At 41.3% G+C, this 14,033-nt stretch overlaps 1 pseudogene; it reads right to left on the reverse strand.

The window, feature by feature from the left end:
- Positions 1-12,083: 12,083 nt before the first annotated feature.
- LOC112633792 lies at positions 12,084-13,491 on the reverse strand (annotated as a pseudogene).
- Between the last annotated feature and the right edge of the window lie 542 nt (positions 13,492-14,033).

The following is a 14,033-nucleotide window of genomic DNA, read 5'->3' on the forward strand; positions in this document are numbered from 1 at the left end:
TGTAGAGGTTTGAGGAATAGAGGCCCAAAGACAAAATTGTTTTTCCTAGCCTTGCTACCTTTCTTATTCTAAATACAAGGCAGAGTTTTTGAATCCATGGGGCCGGGTGAACAAAATGTAGGTGATGGTGCTGGTGATGGAGGGGGCAGCAGAACCCGCGACCTGGCCTCCCTCCTACACATGCCTCGCAGGGCGCTTTATTGTGCCTGCTGCTGCCTGTGTAGAGGACAGCTCCACTCCACCCCCAGGCGTCTGTGCTGTCTTGGCAGAGGCAGGCCTGGCCATGCAGCAGGGCTGTACAGACCCCTGTGGGCTGCAGCTTCCCACTGACGTTCTCTTCCCAAAGGCCCTGGCACATAGCACTGAGCACCTGGGCACTCAAAACTGCAGCTCCAGGCAGATTTGTGAGCAGGTTGCTCATCAAAACTCCAGCTCTGGGCCACTTGGTGCTTGGGTTGGAGAGGCAGATGTGGGAGAAGCAGAGATAGGAAACCACTGTGCTGGGGATGGTTCTCTTAGGGGTCAGCCCTGGCCACAGCCTCCCCTATATTTTGCTAGGGACCTATGGCCCCATCTACAACTCCTTTCCTCTTGCAGAGAAAGCCCCCAGATCTCAACTTTCTCATGGGAATAATACGAGGTATGAGACCCAGGGATTTTTTAGTCTCTCCCAAGCTACAGTCCACATACTTCCTCCAGCTATGTTTGGGGGTCAAAAGACCCTTCTTCAGAACCCTAAATCCACCCAGTTTATACTTGTTCCTGGGCTTATGTCATCCTAGTCAGAACCTGGGAAGATGCCACTGTACCTGGAGGAGGCCATGAAGCTGTCACATGTAAAGTTCTGTGGATATGACCTGCTGATGCTCTCTACTGTGAGTATCTGACGCTTCAAGTAGAATTAAAGCCCAGGCATTGTCATCTGCTTTCTTTACTAAATTATGCCAAGCCACTGGAAAAGTGACTGCACAAATTACATTTTTCATACATATCTGTTGAATGAATGAACCTCAACCAGAACCTCTCCAGATACCTGAGTGAGCCTGGGGCCCCTCCTTCAGGACCCGAGGGACCCCTGTTCTGTCTGTGTCGAGGACAAAGACCAGTTAGAAGAATTACAAACATCCTTTACAAATGCAAAAACAGACTTGCTTTCTGTGTGCTTTTCCAGACAGAGGTATATGGGCCATTGAGACAGGATGCCCAGAACTCCATTGAAGGGAAAGAGAATAATAAATGTGAACCATAGCATGCCCAGCAGCCCCTTCACAGAGCCAGGCACTCGGGACCTGCTTGCCATGCCTTAGGCCATTTAGTTCCTACAAGAACCCTATGAGGTTCATCTCACTACTTCACTTTACAAAGGAGCAAACAGGCTTAGAGGACTTTGGTGACATCCTCAAGACACAGTCAGAGACAGTCACCACTGTCAGTTGGAGGCGATGGACGTTTCACCTGGTAAACAGTTCCTCCATGAAGCTCCACACAGTGATAAAATCCCAGGAGGGGCCCAGTCAGATGGCATAGGAGGAGACGGTTCTACCCAGAAATGCTGGAACCAGGGCTTTCACCAGCTTCTTCCCTGTACCTATCTGGAATGTTCGCACCCTGTAAGTCTCATTTTCATACTGGGGTGACAAGAAGAGACATGTCATTGACAACACCATGAACCACCAGAGGACTGGGATCTGGAGCTCACACAAGGAATCCCCAACCCTTTGGGGACTTGTGGATGAGGAGGACATGGGTGCCCATGGTAGAAAAGGTTCTAGACTTTCAAAGTAAAATTTGACCTAAGACTGGAGAATGGGGCTGGGCACGGTGGCTCATGCCTGTAATCTCAGCACTTTGGGAGGCTGAGGCAGGTGAATCACAAGGTCAGGAGTTCGAGAACAGCCTGGCTAATATGGTGAAACCCTGTCTGTACTAAAAATAAAAAAATTAGCCGTGCCTGGTGGTGTGCGCCTGTAGTTCCAGCTACTCGGGACGCTGAGGCAGAAGAATTGCTTGAACCCGGGAGTCGGAGGTTGCAGTGAGCTGAGATCGTGTCACTGGACTCCAGCCTGGCTGGCAAAGTGAGACTCTGTCTCAAAAAAAAAAAAAAAAAAAAAGAATTATGAAAACATTAGTGTCTTCAAGGCATTGTCACAGTGTTTGTCAGCTGTGGAGCAGCGGCACCTGCTGTATTAGTTAGTAGCCTACAAGAGCATCACTCCTGTGAGTCCTCAAAAATCATCCTCATGGTAGAGATGAGCGGACGCAGGCTTTTGGGTGTCAAATGGCCACGCAGCAGCTTCTGGGTCAGAGCTGAGCATCTTCCAGAGGGAGGGCTACATGAAATCCCCTCTAGGCCACCTGAAGCTCCACTTCTGATACGGAGGGAAAGGACCTGGGGAGACCTCATCCTCTCCCCATTTTAGAGACAGTGCACAGGAGAAGACCCTCTAGAAGAATGCTTAGACTTAATATAATTGGATTTCATCCTTTAACATGAAAGGGAATCTGGAGAAACAGCTAAGGCCATTTCAGCCCTTGGCAGGGGGAAAATGCCAGAAGACTCCAGGGTGGGAGAAAGCCCATCACAAGGCCCAGGATCTGAGAGGAGACTCGCTTCTTCCAGGTCCCATCTCCTATGCTCCCTCCTTCCGTAAGACCTACTCAAAGGCCCCACTGGGCTTCTGACCACTCACCAACCCCCTGTTCTTACCTGTTCTTACCAACTTCTTACCTGTTCCAAATTATGCAAAAAGAGTGCCCCTTCATCACCCTGGGAAGACCTGGAGGCAACTCAGGCCCTAGGTTTGAGGAGACAGTGCTGGACCAAACCTCCTTGACCTTACCAGTTCTGTGACCCTAGAGAAATTTTTGGTGTTTTGGGGCCTCCCCAGCCCTGCAACATGCACAATGGGGTTATGCTAGCATCTCCTTCCTACTGAACTCATCAGGTGTGTTTGAGATAAATCTTATAAAACTCATCGTTTGGTGTCCCCCGTAGATACTGGACACACTTAGAGATGGAAGAATTTCAAGGAGTGAGGGGTGAGAGGTAGCATGGAATACAACTCCAATGGGCCTGGGGTCCACAGTGTGATCTCGGGAAAGGCACTTTTGCTCTGGGCCTCGTTTTCCACACTGCACAAGTAGAGGTTGAGATTAAATGAAATTCAGCCATCATCATCCTCTGACACTGCACTTTACAGTGCCTTCTGATTCTATTTAGAACCAGACCCTGTGCCTCATCTCAGCCTATGGTGGGCAGTGTCCACAAAGGCTCACAGCACTGAGGGCTTAGTGACTCCCTTCTGAATAGAATACAACACAGATGATGGGATAGCACTTCTGTGCTAGTTCAGGCTGTTAGAGCAAAGAGCCATAGCCTGGGGAGCTCACCAAAGACAGAATTGTATTTCCCCCAGTTCTGGAGGCTGGAAGTTGGATATCAGGTTGCCAGCCTGGTCGGGCCCTGGTGAGGACTGTCTTCTGAGTGGCAGATTGCAGACTTCAGGTTGTGTCTTTGCCTGGCAGAGAGAGGGGAAGAGAGCTCTCTGGGGTTCCTTTTAATAAGCCAGCAATCCCAATCATGTGGGCTCCACCCTCAGGACCTCATTACCTCCCACCTCCTGATACCATGAGATTGAGGGTTAGAATTTCAACATACAAACATAGGATCAGGCGTGGTGGCTCAAGCCTAGTATCTCAGCACTTTGGGAGGCTGAGGTGAGAGGATTGCCTGAACCCAGGAGTTTGAGAGCAGCGTGGGCAAAATAGGGAGCCCCTGTCCCTACAAATTTTAAAAAAATATATTAGCTGAAAATGGTGGCACATTTCTGTGGTCCCAGCTACTTGGGAGGCTAGGACAGAGGAACCACTTGAGCCTGGGAGGTGGGTGCTGCAGTAAGCCATGATGGCACCGCTGCATTCCAGGCTGGGTGTCAAAGCAATACTCTGGCTCTAAACAAGTAAATACATTTGGAGTGGGGAGCATTCGGCTCACCATTCCTTGCCTAGGCCTCCTCATCTTCCCAGCCTCTGGTAACCACTATTGAACTTTCCGCTTCTAGGAGATAAATTTTTTGGATTCTGCATGCCTGAGATTATGCAGTGTAGATCTCTCTCCAACCAGGGTCATTTCATAGTTTACCTAATGTCCTCCAGCTTTCTCCACCGGGCTACAGAGATGATAGGATTTCCTGGAGTGTTATGGCTGAAGAGTATTTCTCTCTCTCTCTCTCTCTCTATATATATATATATATACACACACACACACAGGGCATTTTCTTTATCCCTTCGCCTGTGGGTGGACGGATAGGTTTATTCTGTACCTTGGCTGTCGTGACTAGTGTTTCAGTCACCACGGGAAGGCAGTTATCTCTTTTGAACATGAGGATTTCACTTGCTTTAAAGATATACCCAGTGGTGGGACTGGTAGCTGAAATGGTAGTTTTGAGAAACCACCAACTGTTTTTCAGTGTTTAGAATGATTTAATTCCTACCCATAGTGTATGAGAGTTTTCCTTTCTGCACGTCTGCCCTGGCCATCCCCTTCAAAAATTATTGCTTTTGTTTTGGTAATATGCTTTTTTTTTTTTTTTTTTTTTTTTTTTTTTTTTGAGATGGAGTCTTGCCCTGTCACCCAGGCTGGAGTGCAATGGCACGATCTTGGCTCACTGCAACCTCCACCTCCCGGGTTCAAGCGATTCTCCTGCCTCAGCCTCTTGAGTAGCTGGGATTATAGGCACGTGGCCCCACATCTGGCTAATTTTTTGTATCTTTAGTAGGGACGGGTTTTCACCATGTTGGCCAGGCTGGTCTCGAACTCCTGACTTCGTGATCCACCTGCCTTGGCCTCCCAAAATGCTGGGGTTACAGTCATGAGCCACCACACTTGGCCTGGTAATAGGTATTTTTAGTGAAATAAAATAGTAACTGAGTGTGATTTTGATTTATGTTTTTGTGAGAATTAGTGATTGTGAGAAACTTTTCATTTGTGTCAATTTCATGTCTTCTTTTCAGACAGGGTCTATTCAGGTCTTTTAGGATTGGGTATTTGAGGTTGCAGGGGTTTTTCGTTTTGTTGATGTTGCTGTCTATTTCACCTTAGTAGTGTCAGTTTGTCGTGCGTGTTAGATGAGAATCTGTTTCAGAGATAGAATTTTCTTCCAAAATTCTCTCTCAGTTTTTAGGGTGCTTAACTCTTGGTTCATTGTTTCCTCTACTCTGTAGAAATTCCAAAGTTTTACCTAGTCCCACATGTTTATATTTGCATACATTCGTGGTAATTTTCTATGCACCCATTTCCAATCCCTTATCATCGCCCCTTCTTCCCCCAAGCTCTAGTAACCACTGTTGCACTCTCTAGGTCTTTGAAATAAAGTTTTTTTTTTTTAGATTCTGTATGAGTGAGATAATGAGATAATACAAGGTTTGTCTTTCTGTGCCCGGCTCATTTCATTTACTGTCACATCCTCCAGGTATAACCACAGGGCTCCCCATGAGGTGATGTCATTGAATTTTCCTGGCTGAAGAGTCATCCATTGTGTACACATGGGAGTTTATTTTTTCATCTGCATATGGACGGTAGGTGGATTCATTTCCCTGACTCCCGTGAATAGTGCTGCAGTCCACACCAGAAGGCATCACCTCTCTCTTCCATGTGCCAATTTCATGTGTGTTGAATGTATTCCTAGCAGTACAGTTGCTAGTGGAAATGGTCGTTGTAGTTTTAATGTTTGGAGGAAGCCTCACGTTGTTTCTGTAGTGTAGGTACTAGTTTACTTCCCCAACAAGTGTGGAGAAGAATTCCCCCTCTCTAAAAATCCACACCGGCCGGGCATGGTGGCTCACGCCTGTAATCCCAGCACTTTGGGAGGCTGAGATGGGTGGATCACCTGAGGTCAGGGGTTCAAGACCAGCCTGACCAACATGGTGAAACAATGTCTCTACTAAAAATACCAAAAAAAAAAAAAAAAATTTAGCCAGGCGTCGGGGTGGGCATCTGTAATCCCAGCTACTCAGAAGTCTGAGGCAAGTGAATCGCTGGAACCCAGGAGGTGGAGGTTGCAGTGAGCCGAGATCGTGCCATTGCACTCTAGCCTGGGCAACAAGAGCAAAACTCCATCAAAAAAAAAAAAAAAAAGAAAGAAAGAAAGGAGAGGAAAGGAGAAAGCAAAGGAGAAAGGAAAGGAAAGGGGAAAGGGGGAGGATATCCACACCAGCATTTGTCTTTCTTTTCATGTTTTTCTTTTAATCTTTTTTCGTAGCATTCAATTCAACTAAAGAGAGATGATATCTGATTGTGGTTTTGATCTACATTTTTCTCATGATTACCGATGCTTGCCAAGTTACTGTGTACTTGTTTTCAATTTTATGTCGAAGACTAGGCGAAGGGACCTGAAGACATGAGATTGAGGCACAGGAAAAAGCAAAGATTCTCTGCATCACTGATCTTCACAATAATGTGGATCAAGACCACACTCAGATGCTGCCTCACTACAGTTAGAACAGATATTACCGAAATTGTATGGCAATTTCACTGCCATTGTGTACATGCATATAATGGGAGGGTTGGAGGGATGTTTTGATCTATATATATGTAGCATGAGGATGAAATTACAGTATTTGGCATCTCTGTGACCTTCTATAATTATTTCTCTGTGAAGAGAGCATTCAGAATCCTATTTTCTAGCTCATTTTTTTTCTAATGCAAAACATTTTAATAGGTTTTCAAATATGCAGTTTTTAGAATTATGTAACTATCACTTATAAAAATTGGTATATCACATTAGATGATTCTATAAAATCATCTAATATATAAAATAAATATATATAAATATGTATTTTATATATAATGAATAAAATAAAAACACAAATCACACATTGACAATAACCCCTGCAGTCCAAGCATACCCCCACAATGGTTCAAATTACACTTAAAAAAAAACTCTAAAGACATTTATACATTTAAACCAAAGTAACTGTGACCAGACTAAATACATTCATTCATCAAGTACAATAAATTTAGCATTGCTGTTTATAGTCACTAATAACACAATTTTAGGTGCGATTTCACATGCTTTCATAAATCTTCCAGTACAGTTCCCATAGTAAAGTGTCTTTGTGCATACCATTTTAATTTATATGCAGGTGCATCATACATCATACTTAAAACTATTTCACATCACAAACTGTTAATATACATTTTAAGTGGACAGCAGGTAAAAAATTTCAACCTCAATGATGATGAAATTTAAAATTAAAGTCTTGAAAGCCTATAGTGATTTGTTTACTTGCATAAATACCATTTTCACTTAGTACAGGCTATTAAAATAAGCAGAGAATTTAAGTATTAACTCAAAAAAAGAGAGAGGCTCCAAACCTTCCTAAGAAATTAATGCGTTTTCAAAGTAATAGTATACTGAGTCTGTAAGTCAAAAGGAATTTCATATTTATTCCCAAATTTAAAATACCAGTGATGTGAAGAGAAGATTGAGGCCTAAAATTGTTGTACCAAACTGTAAAATAAAGTAAAGAAGATGCAGCTCATTTGCTTGGGAATATGTAATGGAATATTTTTCACAGTAATGTTATGTTAAACACTAAATGGACAGTCTAAATAAATGTACCTTTGCCAGCAAGGAAAGTGAAAAATTAAGGCTTTTTTATGCTATCTGTAGCTGCTACCCAAACTTAAATAGAGGTTACAATACTGCAAAATATTACTTCTAACTTCTTTAATATATTGTTAGATGCTTCATTTCAACTCCATACTTACTATCTTATTTAGATGCATATTTTTCTATATCTCTAATTTAATTAAGTCCCCAATCCCGCCCCATCTAAACAGAATGCTGAAATGGTTAGGGCTTTATCTGTTTGGTTCACGGTTGTAATACTGGGGGCTAAGAATACTTAACACATGCCATAAATCCAAGAAATATTTTTGAATGAACTAAGAAGCCTGGCCTCCACAGGCAACCGTATTTGTTTTTCCCAAGCATTAACAGATAATTGTTACCTCTTTAGATAACCAGATTGACAATTATTAAAAAGGAATCAATGTTTCCTAGGCTATGAAAACGTCAAAAACATGTAATAGGAAAACTGAGGGTACAAACGTATCAAATCAAGACTAAAGGCACTGGAGAAAGAAGGTAAGCATTGTAAACAATTTTTAAAACAAATCAAGTTTTAAAGTATAAAATGCCAAACTACTAAGAGAAAATGTACTAAAATGATGACAATGCTTTACCATAGTGGACACAATTCCTGTAATATCACAAACAGAATTCTTTCGTTATTCTATCATTTTCTTTCATCCTGCATCTTCTATAATATTCCAAACCCTAGAAACAAATATATTTTCAGTTGCGTGAAACAAAAAATTCCAACTGAAATATCTGTGGAAATTCCTTTTTCTTAAACGATGTTATAAATTTGATACATACACTTGATAGACATTAGAACGTCATTTTGGAAATCATAAAATACTAAATTATGCTCAATCAAAATACAGACAAAGGTTCTTACTCAGTTGAACACAGTTTAGTGCCCCATAAGAGCAAATTGTAGTGTAAAGAAGAAAAGTAAGTACAATCTTTCTAGATACACAAAACAAAGAATAATGAATACTGAGTTGAAATACTACAGGCTCCACATTACAGTCATTTAATATACACATTTTCATAACTGTTTCTTGAAAAACTATTTAGATAAAATATATTTTTAATTTTTTTATTATACTTTAAGTTCTAGGGTTTCTAGGGTACACATGCACAACGTGCGTGTTTGTTACATATGTATACATGTGCCATGTTGGTGTGCTATTTAGATAAAATATTTATCATTTATCATTGATTTTATTTATTTGAATCTATGCAATGTCCACCCATATTAAAATATCAATTCATGTAAATACTTTATTATAAAACTATTATGCAATTTAAATTTTTATTAGAGAAAGGTATTATTCACATCTACAATTTCTTAAACTCCTTTTTAAATGAGTATATTCCATAAGAAATACACTAAAATCATTACTTATGTTTCATAGGGGAAAAAAACTATGAGAATCCTATTAACCCAAACTATATCCGTATTATACTTATTTTTTAAGTATTTACATGTTCAAATACACGTGGTGAATAGTGATCATTCATCCCCCACAGTGGTAAATTTCAGCATAATATTAAGTGACTGAGAGAGACTGAAATAGTCACATGTAGATTAGATAAACAGATACTTACTCTGTTATACCTAAGCTTACTTATAAAGCAACATAAAATGAACATTGGATAACAATGATAACAAATGTAAACAAACAGAATTAAATGTTAATCCCTTCCCTGAAAAACAACAGATAAAAGGGCTTCTTGCTTTATTAAAAATAAAACATGATCTATTGTATCAAAAAGGTAAGACGCTGATTTACAAAATTATACTTCCAAATACAGATAAAAAAATCTTGAACAGTTTCTCAGATTTTATTGAGCTAAAATGTGCAAAAAATCTGATAATACTTTTTATTAAATTCATTGTACATAGGCTGATATCATCCCATACAAAAAAAGCCTCAGTATCTTGTTAAGATTAAAAATAGTGTTTAATTGTCTGAGCTTAAGATTTATTGAACCACTATACAAAAAATAACAAAAGTCCATATTGTAAAAGAAAAAAATAAAACTAAAAATTTCCTGATGATTATGACCTGAAATTCATCCCTATTAAAGCATAAGACTATAGCCAATATCCATTTGAAAAGTGAAGAAAAATTGGAAGTACCTATGAAAAATAACCAATTCTAAATAAAAATATAAATCAAATTTTGCTGTTACAAAATGCACATGATCTTTTAAGTTATTCAGGTTTAATAGTTTACTAAGCATAGAATTCATAGAGCATTTATTTGGCACTTCTGTTTGGACTCGGGTATTTGCAAAATACTCCCAGAGTGGGTTGGGAAGGTAAGATAAACATAAAATTGTGATGCTTTTCTCCACACCTCAACAAAGGTGCTTGGATTTAAAAATACAATTTGCGGCTGGGTGCAGTAGCTCACGCTTGTAATCCCAGCACTTTGGGAGGCTGAGGCAGGCGGATCACGAGGTCAGGAAATCGAGACCATCCTGACTAACACAGTGAAACCCTGTCTCTACTAAAAATACAAAAAATTAGCCAGGCGTGGTGGCGGGCACCTGTAGTCCCAGCTACTCGGGAGGCTGAGCAGGAGAATGGCGTGAACCCGGGAAGCAGAGCTTGCAGTAAGCCGAGATCGCACCACTGCACTCCAGCCTGAGCGACAGAGCAAGACTCTGTCTCAAAAAGACAAAAAAAAAAAAAAAAAAAAAAAAAATTGTAACTCTAGAAGAAAAAGAGAAGAAACAATTTACAACTTCAAAATGTTTTCCAGAAATAGGACAAAACTGCTAACTACTTAGAAATGTTATTTGTGAATCAAAGTGCAAGTGATGCATTAACATCAAATGTATTTGAAGACTCAAAGTTTTAAATGTTTTCAATGACACATAACTAGCTGATTTTTTTAAGGTGGTGGGTATGAAACAAAGATAATACAAATCTGATTTTTCCAGGAGCCGTAGCACTGCCCCTGCCCCCATGAAATTAAATTGTAATTTCACTATTGAACATGAAATAAAACTGTTTTGAGTGAGAGTGAAATAGAAGCAGGAATTTAGATACACACCAAATGCCATATGATGGACTAATTTAAACATAGTATTTTTGGTAACAACCTAACTAGATATTGTCTTTCATAGCTTACCATAATTCTGAGAAATGACTTTTAACAACATACATTTACACTACCATTTAACTAAACAGGAACATACAAATACATAATTTTTTTTTTTTTTTTTTTTTTTTTTTTTTTTTTTTGAGACGGAATCTCGCTGTCACCCAGGCTGGAGTGCAGTGGCCGGATCTCAGCTCACTGCAAGCTCCACCTTCCAGGTTTACGCCATTCTCCTGCCTCAGCCTCCCGAGTAGCTGGGACTACAGGCGCCCGCCACTTCGCCCGGCTAGTTTTTTGTATTTTTTAGTAGAGACGGGGTTTCACCGTGTCAGCCAGGATGGTCTCAATGTCCTGACCTCGTGATCCGCCCATCTCGGCCTCCCAAAGTGCTGGGATTACAGGCTTGAGCCACCGCGCCCGGCCATAAATTTTTAAAGAAAAAAATTCAAGTTATTTAGAGGAAAAATAAAACTTCAATTATTTACTTTTTTGAAGTTGCATTTAGATAAAAAGGTATATGGTTTATGCTACTTTTCACAATGTAATAAATTTATATTCCAATTTTCTCTTAAATGAAAGACTGTAAAGAAAAATATTTTGTTTGTTGAAAATAACATCTGTCTTCTCCTAACCCCAGTAAGAAGAGTTAGTGTGCCTTTAATTTCAAGACTTTTGTTTTTGTTGTCATCCATGTCAATTGTCTTTTTCATGAAGTATAATATTTTAAGAAAGAGAGAGATGTAAAAATCAAAGAGAAAACATGCCTTTGGAATGCAACAATTTTAAATCATTTCACTGAGAAGCACCCTTTGATATGCTGGTCTGAACTTTTAATATAAAACCTAAACAGTACTTATTTCTGAAGTAGAATTTTCTCCAGTTTTAATAACTTCATACATAGCAATACTAAGGACATCTACCTGTGCTTTCGAGATTTTGGTAGGTGTTCTAATAATGTAATAGTTTAGATATGGCTTGTTGTCAAGGTTGGGTGGACAGAGATCTCATGAACTGGCTACAGAAAGCTAACTAAACTCTTCATGACTGATTAATGGTTTGCATTTTGCTTGAGCCAAAAGATGTTTAAGCCATGTACCACCACATTCCCTGCTTAACGTTCCTAAGTTTCTTTACTCTTCATAGTTTTCTAATGAACAAACAATTAGTTTTCCTGAGTAAGATTATGAAAAAGTTAACCTTTCTTCCGAAAGTATAAAGACAAATAAAATGTCAACTCACAATACAAATTTTTTACGTAGCATTACAGGTGCAGAGATATTGGCTGCTGCTCTTCATTATGATTGACCTACCCCTTAAAAAGACTGCAACAAATGATTCAATTGTCTAAAATACTTCAAAGTACAGAAACTAAATGCTTTAGCCCATAAACATATCCCTCATCTACTGTGTTGCTAGGGAACACTTGAGCAAAGTCTGTCATTCCCACTTACACTTCAGCAATCTCTTGGCAACCAGTGGGAAGATGGTAGAAAACTTTTTCCAGATGGGAAAGTACATTTCCATTTAAGTGTTCCTGTGACATGCTTTCCACGCATTGTCTTGCTTCAGATTTTCAACTTTCAATGAAGTCTGACTGTAATGCTTTTTTGTATACATTTGCCTGTGACGAGCATCCATCTTTGACAAGCTTTTGCCTCCTGAAGCCTCTCTTTTTCCATTCACTGTGGAACTTAACACATGAAAGTTATTGTACTCTAGTACTTCTGTGTCTGGCAGTTGTCCTTTGGACAAAACCTTTTCTGCCAAAGTTCTGTCATTCAATTTTGGAGTGGTTGACTGAGATGAACCTTCATAAACGGTAATGAACTTGCATAAAAATTAAGCTGCTTCTGGGCCGGGCTTGGTAGCTCATGCCTGTAATCCCAGGCATGGTGGCAGGTGCCTGTAATCCTAGCTACTTGGGAGGCTGAGACAGGAAAAATCACTTGAACCTGGGAGGCAGAGGTTGCAGTGAGCCAAGATCGCGCCACTGCACTCCAGCCTAAATGATAGTGCCAGACTCCATCTCAAAAACAAAAGTTAAGCTGCTTCTAGTTTTCAAACCACTGCAGTTTTCTCAAGCTTCTGAATGCTGGCAGCAACAAACAGCATCTTTTCTTAAGCAGTACCCATTATGAAAAAAACTGGAGACTCCATCCTTTATGGTTTCTTTTGTTAAGCTTCTTCTTAATTCTAGTTTTGTGTCTCATAGCTATGGGAACAAACATGATAAACCCTCATGCCAAGGACCAGGAACCCAATCTCTTCCATTAATGGGTACTTGCTGACCTGTTGCTGAATGTTCTCAGATGAGGCAAAAGGATCATAGCTTTTTTGCTGTTATCTTTACATCCATTATACAGGGCTTATTAAATGTATGGGTCGCATCTTCCAGTTTTAGGTATAAATTGTTTGGTGCGGTGGGAGGTGACCGGATACCATAATATGTTGGCAAATATTTTCGTAGCTCTAGAAGAACGACATCAGTACAGTCAGCAGCATAAACCATATTATAGAATTCCAGCGCTCTTGGGCCCCTTGGAGGCGGCTGTAACTGTTTCACAACCGTGTCATCTGGATGTTGCAGTATACCCACTTTGTCCACGCAGCCGTTTAGGAAACGGAGTCGGCCGTCCGCCGGCCGCAGGGTGCCTTCAGGGGTGGCCTCGATCGCCGGTGGGGTCAGCATTTCTGGGGGACCCGGGGCCTCGACCCGGAGGTGGGGTTGGCAGCTCTGTTGCCATAACGGAGAGCAGAAGCGGTAGCGGCAATGAGAGCAGGAAAAAAAAATAGGGCGAGGGAGGGGGCGCCGGAGAACCCCGGGGCCGCTCAGGCGCCAGGAGACCCGGGGGTTGCCGCGGCTGGTGCCCACTGAGGCCCGGGGAGGGGGCCCCTGACGCCGCGGGGGCGCGGGCGCTCCTCTGCCCAACTCTCGGGGGAGCGCGGCTCTCGGCTCCTGCTCCTCTGCCGCTGGTCCCGGCGCTACCCAGTAGACAGCTGGACGTGGTGGCCGGCGCCTGTAGTCCCAGCTACTCGGGAGGCTGAGGCAGGAAAATGGCGTGAACCCGGGAGGCGGAGCTTGAAGTGAGCTGAGATTGCACCACTGCACTCCAGCCTGGGCCGCAGAGCCAGACTCTGTCTCAAAAAAAAAAAAAAAAAAAAAAAAGAAAAGAAAAGAAAAGAAAAGAAATTATCAAGTTTTACCTGGTCCCATGTGCTTATATTTGCATATGGTAGTGGTGATTTTTGTGCTCCCATATCCTCCCTGGCCATCCCTCCTCTTCCT

Source organism: Theropithecus gelada, chromosome 10, assembly GCF_003255815.1.
Source record: "Theropithecus gelada isolate Dixy chromosome 10, Tgel_1.0, whole genome shotgun sequence".
In the NCBI taxonomy this organism is placed as follows: domain Eukaryota; kingdom Metazoa; phylum Chordata; class Mammalia; order Primates; family Cercopithecidae; genus Theropithecus; species Theropithecus gelada.